This window comes from Schistocerca gregaria, chromosome X, assembly GCF_023897955.1.
Source record: "Schistocerca gregaria isolate iqSchGreg1 chromosome X, iqSchGreg1.2, whole genome shotgun sequence".
Lineage (NCBI taxonomy): Eukaryota > Metazoa > Arthropoda > Insecta > Orthoptera > Acrididae > Schistocerca > Schistocerca gregaria.
The window spans coordinates 123,548,509-123,563,158 of NC_064931.1; the positions used below are offsets into that span (position 1 = coordinate 123,548,509).

Below are 14,650 nucleotides of genomic sequence, written 5' to 3' on the forward strand. Positions count from 1 at the left end.
AGCGTTACGGAGATGATAGATAAACTCCAGTGGAAGACTCTGCAGGAGAGACGCTCAGTAGCTCGGTACGGGCTTTTGTTAAAGTTTCGAGAACATACCTTCACCGAAGAGTCAAGCAGTATATTGCTCCCTCCTACGTATATCTCGCGAAGAGACCATGAGGATAAAATCAGAGAGATTAGAGCCCACACAGAAGCATACCGACAATCCTTCTTTCCACGTACAATACGAGACTGGAATAGAAGGGAGAACCGATAGAGGTACTCAGGGTACCCTCCGCCACACACCGTCAGGTGGCTTGCGGAGTATGGATGTAGATGTAGATGTAGATTGTGTGTAGGACAGATATGGTATCGTTGTAACAAACAAAATTACAAGAAGTGTTTACAAATAATTGTAGTAAATCATACGTAGGATCAAATTATTTATATTCAGTGTGGGAGTCGTTGACTTTATCTAGTACATTTGCGTGTCATCCACTTTATCGACATTTAAAATAGATGAGTGGAAGTAGTGGCTTTCTGCTGTAGAGCGTTGTCTTAAAACTTTGTAAGATATCACATTTGACATTGGATCCAACAACGTGTAGTGTACCACTTGATAGATCTGTATATATATTACACTAATTATAAAACGCGACATCGGATCCTACAGAGCGTAAGTACAGGGGAGGGGGTAAAATAGTGTGCCGTAGGTACAAGACCTTCTGAAGGAGACAGTCGAAGACTGACGAAACCATGGTTAAGGTTTAATAAACCTGCATTTTGCAACTGGCTGGCTGTTATTCCCAACCCACTGAAATTAAAAATGCCTCTTCTTCAGTATTTGAGAGCTGCAAGTTGCGACGGACTGAGAACTCCTACACCCATAACTGTTTCACTGCCAGTTTTGCGTCGATCGTTAATTGCGAAAATGATTTCGGTCACCCATTTGTGAATTATTAAAATTTCGTCCATGTAGGAGAAAGGAAGATTAACATCCTTTCGAAAACGAGGTCACTGGCAACTGAGCTCAAGATCTGACAACACAAGGATGCCAAAAGAAATCGTCTATGTCCATTTCAAGAAAACCTTGGCCTTAAACGATTGAGGAAATTTCGATGGACGGACAGGGATTTGAAGATTTCTTCCCTTGCATGCGAGCCCAGTGTCTTGAACACTGCGATAACACGCACACGGACTCATTCGTGTATTACGGAGTGATTGGTGAACATACTCGCTTGTAACTCCTTCTCAGAAATTTTCAAATGAATCTAATGGCCTGAAGAAGGACTTAATTACAAGCTGTGGACCACGCTGGGTACTTATTCTTATCCGAATATTTACGGATGCAATCTCACTTCCCACCTCAGTAACCTTACGTTACTTATCATCGCGAAAATCACATTATAATTTTTCTCAATAATACAATATTCTGATACTCTTACACATTCCTCCCAAAAAACTTCACTGTTTTCGATTTTGTATTTGGTAACATGAAGTAAATTCTGCTGCTTTTCGAAAGTTCTTCAGTCCTGAGCAGCATTATGTTAATATCTCGACAGTGCATCAATTTCTTAGGATAAATAGCCTTTCTGAGTCTATGGAACTTGCATTTTGATGTCATTTAGACCGAAGATTGTGTAGAGTTGGAAGAATGTTTCCTAATTCAAACAACAACAAAATATACTTTTTGATACTTTTGGTATACCCTGTATAATTAGCCATGCAGTATCTAGCTTGCAATACGCTCCTAAGTCGTTATGAAAGAATGGTGTGTCGCTAAATGCTTCTAGATTATGATACTTGTTAAACAGGTTAAGAATATTTTTGCACTAAATAGCAGAAATATGTGATGCAAACCTGCATATTAGGCTAAAAACTTGCCAGTTTCTGTCATTTCTGATGACAGTTGTTCAGATTGTGGACCTGGTTGAAATTCCACAAGCATTGCGATTTTTTTACATTTTCCGTAGCTTTCGTCAAAGGAAAACAAGCGTAACCTTCGAGTTAAGGTGCGGACATCCATCATTGTTTTCAACATTTTCTCAATATGCCGCTAATTGTACCATCTATCGTCACCGATTTGTGTTCAGCCATCAACAACATCGACGTCAAAGAGATCTTAAACCCTGAACCTCCTTCATAACTGAATACTGTCGGGGTGAAGTAGGTACCCAAAGAAATAACGAGCTCACAAAGTTCTCAACAGGAAAATACGTCCCTATAGACGCTTCAGAGTCCAGGGATAAATTATTCTATAACAAGGTACACTCTGTGACCTCAGAACAGAAACGCGGAGAACATCGTCTGTGTACCCACGTGTATTAATATCTGAAACTAAACGATGAAAAGTACATAAGGAGCGTTCAAAAAGAAACGATCTGGAGGCATAATTACAGAAACCAGCACCTGTATTTTATAAGTATTGACCCTGACTCTTGAGGCACTTGTCCTACTGTGACACTGTGAATGGCTGTCTCATAAGATTCCTGGGGCTGCGATGTTAACCAGTTCCGCACGTACAGCTGGACGTCGTCGTCCGACGTGAATAGTTTGCCCCTCAGAGCCTTTTTAAGGGGACCAAAAATTGTGTAATCACAGGGAGAGAGGTCCGAACTGTAGGGAGGGTGGCCGAGAACATCCCATTTGAATTTCAGCAGGTGTGCCACTACTCTGTTGGCTGTATGAGGCTTTGCACTGTCGTATAGCAGTATGACCCCATGGGTGAGACTGCCTGGTCGTTTTGATTTGATCGCTTGGCTAAGTGTGGTCAAGTTTTGCGAGTAACGTTGGGAATTCGCTGTTGTCCCATGCTGCAGAAAGTGAATGAGAAGCGGGCCATCTTGGTCAAAGAAGAACGTCAGCATAACCTTTCCTTCACTCGTGTGGATGGCCTTGGCTTGTTTTTGGTGGTGATGGCCCTAGATGCTTTCACTGGAGATTTTCTAGTTGGCTTCAAATGGTTCAAATGGCTCTGAGCACTATGGGACTTAACATCTATTGTCATCAGTCCCCTTTTTCTAGTTTTGGTTCTGATTCGAAGTGATGACACCATGACTCACCTCCAGCCACCACCTGTGCCAGGAACGCATTCTCTTCCCTGGCATAGCGCTGCAGATGAGCAAGACAGTGGGCCATTCGACATGCTTCCTGGTGTTGTTAAAGACTATGGGGCACCCAGTGGGCACACACTTTGCACATGTGTAGTCGTTCCTTCATGATGGTGTGAACACTTCCGACGCTCAGTCCGACCACAGTGGCTATGGCTTTCACTGCCATTCGGCGGTCCTGGGTAATGAGTGCATCCACCAGCTGGACGATGTCATCGGTAATGCAGAGTGGTGCTCCAGACCGTGCATTATCGGGTAACGACACCCATCCTTCCCTGAAGCACTTGTGGCCGCCTTGACCCTTGCAAAGGACATGCAGTGTTCGTCGTACACTTGTGACATTCGTCGATGAATGTACGTTCCTCTTCCTCCTTCCGCTTCAGAAAACGAACAACACCTCTTTGCTCTTCTTTTGACGCCTCCATGTACCTGTTTGCAATGCGACTGGCAGCGTTGGACGATTGATGCATGCTGCTACTAGCTCTGTATAGTCACGTGACGTGCATGCGTACCCTCTAGCGACGGGTTGTGAACTTCCACGCTCTGGTCGGAACCACACCTCGTTACACACGCCTCGCTATTACCCTCCTGTCACCGGTTTGCGCATTCCAGACTCCGGCTCGTTTCTTTTTGAACGCCGCTTATAAAAGAAGAGAATGAAAAGGTAACAGAGAGAGAGAGAAATCGGATGAACATTTTGAGAAATTCATTTTATGAATACGAATGGAATGTTGTATTCGAAATAAAAGTGCAGACGAAACTCATTTTCACGTGTAAAACGTATAAAATGTTAAGGTTGTTTCGATGACGAACTGTCTACGCCAATAAACGAAGTAAGGAAGCGCAACGGTTAAGATAATAGATTTGTATTCGGATAGAACAGACTTGAAAAAGTCACTTTCTTACTACCCTTATCTACACTCCTGGAAATTGAAATAAGAACACCGTGAATTCATTGTCCCAGGAAGGGGAAACTTTATTGACACATACATCACATGACAGATACACATGACAGATACATCACATGATCACACTGACAGAACCACAGGCACATAGACACAGGCAACAGAGCATGCACAATGTCGGCACTAGTACAGTGTATATCCACCTTTCGCAGCAATGCAGGCTGCTATTCTCCCATGGAGACGATCGTAGAGATGCTGGATGTAGTCCTGTGGAACGGCTTGCCATGCCATTTACACCTGGCGCCTCTGTAGGACCAGCGTTCGTGCTCGATGTGCAGACCGCGTGAGACGACGCTTCATCCAGTCCCAAACATGCTCAATGGGGGACAGATCCGGAGATCTTGCTGGCCAGGGTAGTTGACTTACACCTTCTAGAGCACGTTGGGTGGCACGGGATACATGCGGACGTGCATTGTCCTGTTGGAACAGCAAGTTCCCTTGTCGGTCTAGGAATGGTAGAACGATGGGTTCGATGACGGTTTGGATGTACCGTGCACTATTCAGTGTCCCCTCGACGATCACCAGAGGTGTACGGCCAGTGTAGGAGATCGTTCCCCACACCATGATGCCGGGTGTTGGCCCTGTGTGCCTCGGTCGTATGCAGTCCTGATTGTGGCGCTACCCTGCACGGCGCCAAACACGCATACGACCATCATTGGCACCAAGGCAGAAGCGACTCTCAGCGCTGAAGACGACACGTCTCCATTCGTCCCTCCATTCACGCCTGTCGCGACACCACTGGAGGCGGGCTGCACGATGTTGGGGCGTGAGCGGAAGACGGCCTAACGGTGTGCGGAACCGTAGCCCAGCTTCATGGAGACGGTTGCGAATGGTCCTCGCTGATACCCCAGGAGCAACAGTGTCCCTAATTTGCTGGGAAGTGGCGGTGCGGTCCCCTACGGCACTGCGTAGGATCCTACGGTCTTGGCGTGCATCCGTGCGTCGCTGCGGTCCGGTCCCAGGTCGACGGGCACGTGCACCTTCCGCCGACCACTGGCGACAACATCGATGTACTGTGGAGACCTCACGCCCCACGTGTTGAGCAATTCGGCGATACGTCCACCCGGCCTCCCGCATGCCCACTATACGCCCTCGCTCAAAGTCCGTCAACTGCACATACGGTTCACGTCCACGCTGTCGCGGCATGCTACCAGTGTTAAAGACTGCGATGGAGCTCCGTATGCCACGGCAAACTGGCTGACACTGACGGCGGCGGTGCACAAATGCTGAGCAGCTAGCGCCATTCGACGGCCAACACCGCGGTTCCTGGTGTGTCCGCTGTGCCGTGCGTGTGATCATTGCTTGTACAGCCCTCTCGCACTGTCCGGAGCAAGTATGGTGGGTCTGACACACCGGTGTCAATGTGTTCTTTTTTCCATTTCCAGGAGTGTATATTTTCCACAGTTTCCGTAAATCACATCAAGCGAACTCCGGAACGATTTCCTTAAAATAGTCCACAGTTGATTTGCTGATTTCCTATTCCATTACAAATTTTCGCCGTATCTAATGACCTCGACGTGGACGGAACGTCAATATTACTCAAATGGTTCAAATGGCTCAGTCTAAGCACTATGGGACTTAACATCTGAGGTCATCAGTCCCCTAGACTTAGAACTACTCAAACTTAACTAACCTAAGAACATCACATACAACCATGTCCGAGGCAGGCTTCGAACCTGCGACCGTAGCAGCAGCGCGGTTCCGGACTTAAGCGCCTAGAACTGCTCGGGCACAGCGGCCGGCTCAAACTTATTATTCCTTCGTTTAAATAACACAATAGAGAGATCGTTAAAATATTTCTTCTTTTTTAAAAAAATAAAGCAATCGGCCGAATAGGTTATTAAATGAAAAAAGCTGCCAGTCGGTTTTCTACACGTCATATAACACGAAGTAATTCTTACTGGAATCCAAAACACGTTTTTAGAAAAGGCTAACAGAATGCCAGTTACTTGGGCTCTTAATATTCACTTAACTGACAAAGTTATCAGTGAGTTTTGAGCGTAATGAATCGAAAGAGAATCTCATTAAACAGTCTGTTCGCCTTGTGGAGAATGCGTGATATGGCTTATTTATTATTGCTCTCTTACTAAGTATAGACTGCTTCATCTTCAGTTTGCTCGGTGTAATCTTAATTCAATCCGTATGGGTCTTAAGCAGTCTTATGGTTACTATTTAGCCAATTGTGGTTCACAGATGTGTTTTAATTACCGAGGGGTGGCCAACGGCGGCCCTGGCTACACAGCTCAAGATTGCAATCCAGTAATTGATAGGTATATAAACCCTGATGGCAATTACTTGTTTAATACTTGTGTAGCGCATTAAGCCACGTAAAACGTAAATTCGACATCGCTTATCTTCTGTTGGAGTAAGAAGCTTAAATTTAGAATTTGCAAGCCACGAAAATGAAAATTTTGTAGATATGATCCGTGTCAAATGTTTAACTAGCGAAGAATATGAGATAACGTGACAAACATTTACTCTGCTGAGTGATACCTAACTACATTTAATGCCAATGTTTTACTGCTGCAGCCTGTTGTATGTTCCCAACTTCCATCTCCTCTTATCTTGCCAGTCCCCTGACTACAATCGTCTAGCGAGCATTGCAGCACACAGGCTTCTGGCACCTTCTAGCTGCATCTACTACTTTCCTTCCTTACGACAGAACGCTTTTCTAAAGTAGACGTTTCGCCTCAGTCGTATTTAAAACTGTTCCTTCCTTCCCATATGTCCATTTATTGAGTTAATTCACACATGAGTCATCTTAGAAATGTCACTACCCTTCATCCAGAAGTCAAATTCCAGTTGCTGAGAATTTTTGCGGGTTGTATGGTCGTGGTCCATGGAACTCTTCAATCCCTGACGTTTCGTCCAAGGCTACGTTGGACATCTTCGGAGGTGCTCCTGGTTGTGCTGAGTCTTGCCGACGAAACGTCAGGGGTTGAAGAGTTCCATGGACCACGGCCATACACTCTGGAAAAATTCTCAGCAGCTGAAACATCCGGTCTTGAAAGCCTTCATTGTATGATCAATCTTTGCAAGTTCAGTTTTTATTCTTCTAATTTACTCCTCTGGTTATGACACAGTATTGAAGTTCGATGGAGTAATATGTTTCTTGACTCGTATTCAGCTATAGTTAATCAAACTTTTACGACTATGGCTTCCCGCATGCATAACATCTTCTTTTAGTGTCTCCTACTGAATTTCATTGAGCATTTCTGTCTCACTACTGGCTGACTGTACAAAACCATAGTGAACTCCGCAGCTATTCTTTTTTCTTTCCTTTTGTTCTTGGATACCAGAACGACGAACAATACTCAAGAATTCGTCAAACAAGGATTTTGAGAGGTGCCTCTTCCGTGCACTAATTATGCTTTCTTAAGACTATTTCGATAAATTGCAGTGTGCCTTTTCTGTCTTCACCGCGGTTACGTTTATGCTGGCGTTTCATCTTAAATTGTTCCGGACAGACACTCCTAGATACTTGACCGCTAACACTGTAATTGTACGATATTCGATCTTTTACGTGCTTTACGTTACATTTATTTATTTTGACAGGCAACTGACAATCTTAGCGTGGTACTATGTCTATGTATTAGTCTCCTACACTTCTTAACAAATTTCTAACGACAGGACTACGAACATGCTCGGTTACAGCCATTCACTGAGAGGTCTTTTAATGTGCATATCGCAAAATAGGCCTATCAGACTACATTGAGCTACGTCAAACGCTATGTTCGCTTCTGATGACACTTTGAAACGTCCCCTTAGAAAAATTATACATGACTGTGCTTAAACTGACACACAATATTTTTAGCGCAACGCAATCTGACTTCCAAAAATCCCTAGAAAAGAATGGCCCTTACTAAATTAACCTATACGTTTCACAAATCACTTACCTCACAAAAATCTTCGTTACTCAAACTACTGCAATACAGAGAGCGCTAATACTGCTAGCTAAATAAAAGATTCAAACTACGGAAGGCACTAACTACTGATAGGTATAGTTAGCAAATGAAAGATTTTAATAGAGAACAAACAATGTATTTACCTTATTAGTCATAATATATAGCAGTTCATGACATCCATTCTTACAAATTTCAAAACTCCGCCATCTCTCTCCCCACATCCACCACTGCTGGCGGCTCACCTCCAGCTGCGCAACGCTACGCGCCGCTAACAGCCAATTGCCCAACGCTACAATGGCGAGTATTACAACAATGCCAACCAGCCACAGACTGCCCACAGCACAGCCAGTGATTTTCATACAGAGGTGGTGTTACAAATAAAAAAACCTAAACAGCCTACTTGCAACTTTCCTATCAATAACTACGAACATATTTCTGTTTGTTACTCTTCAGTCCAGCCACATACCCGTTCCTATCGGAGCAACCTTCATATTTCAAGCCTTTGGTGCTATTCATGATGATATTGTTACGTCCTCAGTTAAAAGCAGAATAATCCGCACAAAATTTGTTCAAATGGCTCTTAGCACTCTGGGACTTAACATCTGTGGTCATCAGTCCCCTAGAACTTAGAACTACTTAAACCTAACTAACCTAAGGACATCACACACAATATGCCTGAAGATGCCTGAAGCAGGATTCGAACCGCGGTCACGCGGTTCGAGACTGAAGCGCCTAGAACCGCTCGGCCACACCGGCCCTCTTAAGTTACTGTACCGAGATAAACGAATCGTCTCTTTCCACCTGGTGGCAACTCCTCCTGATGCTCAAAGTATCCAGAGTTCCGCACTTGGAATCTGGGGTCACGACTGCTGGTGTTCGTTGATTCATTGGGCGAATATATAACAACTCCCAATGAGTCACAAAATCATTTGCTGTAGATAGTAGAGTAGATATATTAGTATAGCAAATATTAATATCCCGAAACAAGGCTAAAAGAAATACCTTTCTTTTATTTTTATAGAGCCCAGACTAATCTGAGACGGTGGAGATCAGCAACAGCATGTGGGCTGGCATTATCCTGTTGGAACAACACGTCACCTTACCGTTGCAAGAACGGCAAGAGAACGAGTCTAACGACATTCTGCACGTACCGATCGTTGGTTAGCGTCCCTTCCTGAAACACCGAAGGTGAACGATAGTTGTAGTTTATCGCACCCCAGACTATGAGGTCTGAGGTGGGGCCAGTGTGTTTTGGATGAATACACTCTGCGAGACAGCGCTGGTCAGGTCATCGTCGTGCGCGCAAACGACCATCGCTTGCGTGCAGGCAGATTCTGCTTTCATCGCTGAAGACCACGACACGCCCGGCCGCTGTGGTCGAGCGGTTCCAGGCACTTCAGTCCGGAACCACACGGCAGGTTCGAATCCTGCCTCGAGCATGGATGTGTGTGATGTCGTTAGGTTAGTTAGGTTTAAGTAGTTCTATGTCTAGTGGACTGATGACCTCAGATGTTAAGTCCCATAGTGCTTAGTGCCATTTGAACCATTTTGGACCACAGTGCGCCCTTCCACATTTCATGTGGTCCTCTGACGGCAACAGTCGACCCGTGCTCGCCGATGCTGTGGCGTGAGTGGAAAACGTGCTAGAGGTGTGCGTGGTCGTAGTATCACTGTTAACAACCGGTTCCCGACAGTTTTTGCTGACACGTCTGGGCTCACAACCCCTCGTAACTGGGCTGTGGTAGCTGTACGATCTGCCATTGCTGCCCTTACAGTATGACGATTCTGACGGACGTCTGTGCTGCGCGGATGTTCAGAACCTCGTCTATGGGTGTGAGAATATTTACGTGACCACTGATACCAAGTTGCACAACTGGAGAAGCACGACCAATTTGCTTGGCAATTCTCCGTATGGACCATCCCGCCATTCGGAAAGCGTCAATTTGACCCCTTGCAAACTTGCTCAGTTGGCTGTAGGAAGCGCAGGTGCGTTTGGCGTTGCGGCTTTATTTACACGTCTGCACCACACTGAGCCTTCTGGCTGTGAGAATTCCCTATTAAAGGGTAGAGACAGATGGTGCTCTGTAGCTATGCCACTATGCTATCTGTTGGCGGACGACGTTGAAACAATTATCAGTGCATCTTCTATCCCCAAGGTGGCATATGTCGTCATCGGAACGAAATCGATGTCGTCTTTCCAGGTGTACTACTTGTTCTCCAGCATTGTATGTTAAGAGGGGTAGGGCTTCAAACGGGCCGACTTGGAGCAGGAGAGGCACCACAGGAAATTTTAATTTCCACTGTCTATACTTTTACAAATAAATTCATAAAACTTTGTCAGCATGACCAGGAAGGATTCAGAATTCAGACTCATAGCAGCGGAAGTTCGAAAACATTACGAAGTAAATTTTTTTACATGTGAAATTTCATCATTTTTTTCACTTACTAATGGCAGCATTTGTTGCTATAGGTTACACTTTTCTTCGTAAGTAAGAGAGATGGTTCGATGAATTTTGCTCAGCATAAAAACCATACTTAAAGGTGTATGAAACTCTAGAATTTTCCCAATCTATTAAAAACTGTGGTAAAAATTGAGTTAATTAACTACAAAATTTGTTTTTTTTTTCTAAACATGAAGTTTAAAATACACCAGATCATTCGTTTTTCCATAAGTTAAATAAATTCTAGAGTATCATACACCTGTAAGTATGGTATGTATGCTGTGCAAAATTCATCGAAGAATCCCTCTAATTTATGAAGAAAGGTGTACCTATTGCAACAAATGTAGCCATTTGTAAGTGAAAAAATGATGAAATTTCACACGTAAAATAAATATTTTGTTATGTTATCGAATTTCCACTGCAATGATTGTGAATCCTGAATCCTTCCTGGTGATGCTGACAAAGTTTTATGAATTTATTTGTAAAAGTATAGACACTAGAAATTGAAATGTCCTGTGATGCCTATCCTGCTCAAAGTCGGCCCGTTTGATGTCCTACCCCCTTAATATTACTTCATATCAGAGACTAATATGTACAGTAACGACTCTAGTTAAAGGTATAACATAGGCTGCCCTGTCAGTTTACCTTGCTGTGCCTAGCCTCCCCTTATTCTTTTTCCTGGGCTTATGCTGTGTCTCCACAGGGTCGGCATATAAGTGAGGCGAGGCGTGGGCACCAGCCCGGTATTCACCTAGCTGAATGTGGGAAAGCGCCTAAAAATCACTTCCAGGCTAGCTGCCACAGAGGCCCTTGCTCTCAGTGCATTGCAAGCACTTCAGCAAATGCATCCTGTGGATACACTGGTGCACACAATCCTTGACACAGCTTACGACTTGTAAAAACTGCTGAAGGACGTGCTGTTGTGTTGGGAATAGGGCAAACGGTAATGCGAGGAAACAGCTGAACTACCGTTCCGAGTGGACGGTGTGGCTGTTTGTCGTCTGCTAAGGTGGAGGGTTGGAGATCAGTGGGACAATGATTGGCTGAAATGAGGATTCAAATACATGTTATCGGTGTATTCGACAGTCCATCCGTGGTGCACTTCATTTCAGCCTCTCAGGAAGGATGAAGTAGTGCTCACAGACCTCCGCATTGGACATTTCCCATTGACAACACATTTATCTCCTCCCACCGGAAATCAGTACAATATAAATACTAGTATTTTACATACAAACAAGAGAGGCCTCTCACAAACCAAGTGACCTTTACACAAATACACTTTACATTTGCTCTTCTTCATCTATAAGGGACAATCAAATGAAAACGAATAGATGGAAAAAAGGGAGTAAACTCTTATTTCAAAAGCAATCGCCATAACTGTTAATACACTAACCCCACTATGAGACAAGAAGTCAATGCCTTCGTGGGAAAATGTTTGCGGTTGCCAACGGAACCATGATCTGGGCGGTGCATCTCTAAGCCTGAAAGAAATCGACAGTCTTTCTTCAGGTCTCCAATAATATGGAAATCGTATGGGGTGAGATCGTGACTGTGCGGATCATGTGTAAGGGCTTCCCAGCGAAGCTCCTGCAGCGTAACCGAAACAACAGGCACGCCAACTCTGCGAAAGCCACGATGGCTTTTTTCTTTGAGTGCAAGTGCCCGCTGCTCTTAGACTTTCTGGAATATTGCGCACAATTAACGCAGAGTGGTACGTGGACACTTTGCAAAAATTTTAAGTTCGCCATCAAGCCCATACGCCCAGGAATGTTGACGGACGATATCATTCTGTTGCAGGATAATTCCCGCCGACATGTTGTCAAGGATGTTTCGACTACACTGCAGAAGCTCCTCTCGAAAGCCCTAACACGTCCTCCATACGGTTCCGATCTCTCCCCATGCGATTTCCAAATTTTTGAAGGCCTGAAGTAAGACATTTGTGGCCCTCTGTTTGCTTCGGATAAAGAGGTGCACGCCTGGGTACAATCATTGATCCGTAGGCAATCGCAAACATTTTCAGTGAAGGCGTTGACCGTCTTGTCTCACAGAGGCATGAATGTATTAGCAGTTATGGCGATTACTTTTGAAATAATAAAGAACTTACATTTTTCCGTCTGCCCCGTTTTCTTTGACTGCCCTTATAGATGACGATGAGCAAATGTATAGCGTATTTTTATGTTGTCTTGACTCCATAATAATTTGGTCAGGCAGAGATTTTAGTGTGTCTCAGAACTGCTGGGTTATCCCATTTCTTTCACAATTAAGTAGCTATAACTAACGTCCTTATCTACCTGTCTTTCTATTAAAATGCTTGTAATCTGAAAGAGATTACAGATTTTAATGTAGTGTTAATAACAGATTGTGCAGATTTCGTAGTAGGATGAGTAGAGTATACTAATAATATTTCGATAATCTTACCCATTTCGAGAATTAGATTTTCACTCAGCAGCGGAGTGTGCACTGATATGAGACTTCCTGGCAGATTAAAACTGTGTGCCGGAACGAGACTGGAACTCGGGATCTTTGCCTTTCGCAGAAGTAAAGCTGGGCGCGAGTCGTGCTTGGGTAGCTCAGTTGGTAGAGCAATTGCCCGCGAAAGGCAAAGGTCCCGAGTTCGAGTCTCGGCCCGGCACACAGTTTTAATCTGCAAGGAAGTTTCATATCAGCGCACACTCCGCTGCAGAGTGAAAATCTCATTCTGGAAACATCCTCCAGGCTGTGGCTAAGCCATGTCTCCGCAATATCCTTTCTTTCAGGAGTGCTAGTTCTGCAAGGTACGCAGGAGAGCTTCTGTAAAATTTGGAAGGCAGGAGACGAGGTAGTGGCAGAAGAAAGCTATGAAGACGGGGCGTGAGTCGTACTTGGGTAGCTTAGTACAGTACTTGCCCACGAAAGGCAAAGGTCCCGAGTTCGAGTCTCGGTCCGGCACACGGTTTTATTCTGCCAGGAAGATTCTTACCCCTTTCGAATTTTGTAACAACATTAATGCATCACATTCCTGACAGTGCACTGGTGACCTCGCAACTGAGCGCACAAGTCCAAACTCATTACCAGCACCATGCATTAATATACAAGCAGGGACAAAGACGTGATGCAAAACATTTAAGCTGTCCAGCAACCTCCTTATTCAGTGAAACGTCAGACTTTCCAGTACTTGCAGACAACCTCGTAACAACAGCACACAGGAATGTTATTCTGATGGCTCTCTTCCCCGCCATAGTTCGTTATTATCACTTCATAGTTTTTGTTATTATGTGGAAGAATCAGCAACTATTCGAAATTTCATTTCTAGTGTTACAACATATATTCCGATGAAAATCTAAAATTTAGTAACCTTCGTGACATGAGGTTCTGAACGTATTTCACCTACTTGCCGTTTAAATGGGTGAGGAGCCGTCACCTTGCCTCCACACTGTTCTGGCTGGACCTGGAACAAATTTTCCCACATTAGCCTGTTAATTTGGAGAAGGAAATCGTGAGGTTTAATCTTACTTCGTTAAAAGCACCTCGCAATTGTCGTCTTGTGAAATCACTTTCTCTTGCAGTGCCTGTAGTGACTGTTAATGAATATCTCACATAGCCCTTAAAGATAGGAGCGCTACCAAATAAGCGACTGCTATTCTGCATATACATTCTGTCAGTGTAGAGTGAGTTATGGCACTTATTTTGGCACCAGACTCATGGTCCGTAAGAACGGGACTCGAATTACTGTCCAGCTGTACTGATTAAGTTTTCTGGCTTCGCTGAATACGAATGCCGCAATGGTTCCGCTGAAAAGGCCCAGCCAAATTCGTTTCCCTTCCTTGTCCCATCCAAGCATGAACTCCGTCTCTAAAAATCCCACTGAACTCAAGACGTTGAACCTTATTTTCTTCCTCGTCTATGATCTCCCAACTTCTCCAAGATAATCGTGTGATATCTCTCCAGCCTGAAAACATTAACATATTAGTGGTCATGACTGAAAGAATTTTTTCAAATTTTGAAGTATTCCGAGAACTTCGCCGGTGGCGAAGATCTCACATACTGCACAGATTTTATTTCATTGGCAACCATTTTTGGTTTGTTGAACGGTCTAAAGAACAATAGTGAAACAAAAGACAGGTGCTCAACTCTATAATGTCCCTACTCTGCTTATAACTGGAGTACATAATAGGGAATCTTGTGTAGTCTTCAGTGGATTAGAGATTTGCTACAATGTAGCTATATTGAAACACCTTTGCAGCGGCCAGGGACCATATATTTTTCCAA

General features: G+C 44.2%; 1 non-coding gene across 1 annotated transcript; it reads left to right on the plus strand.

Moving 5' to 3' along the window:
• Positions 1-12,960: 12,960 nt before the first annotated feature.
• Positions 12,961-13,035, plus strand: Trnas-cga (transfer RNA serine (anticodon CGA)). The gene has a single exon. It is a non-coding gene; the product is annotated as a tRNA-Ser (tRNA).
• The last annotated feature ends 1,615 nt before the right edge of the window (positions 13,036-14,650 follow it).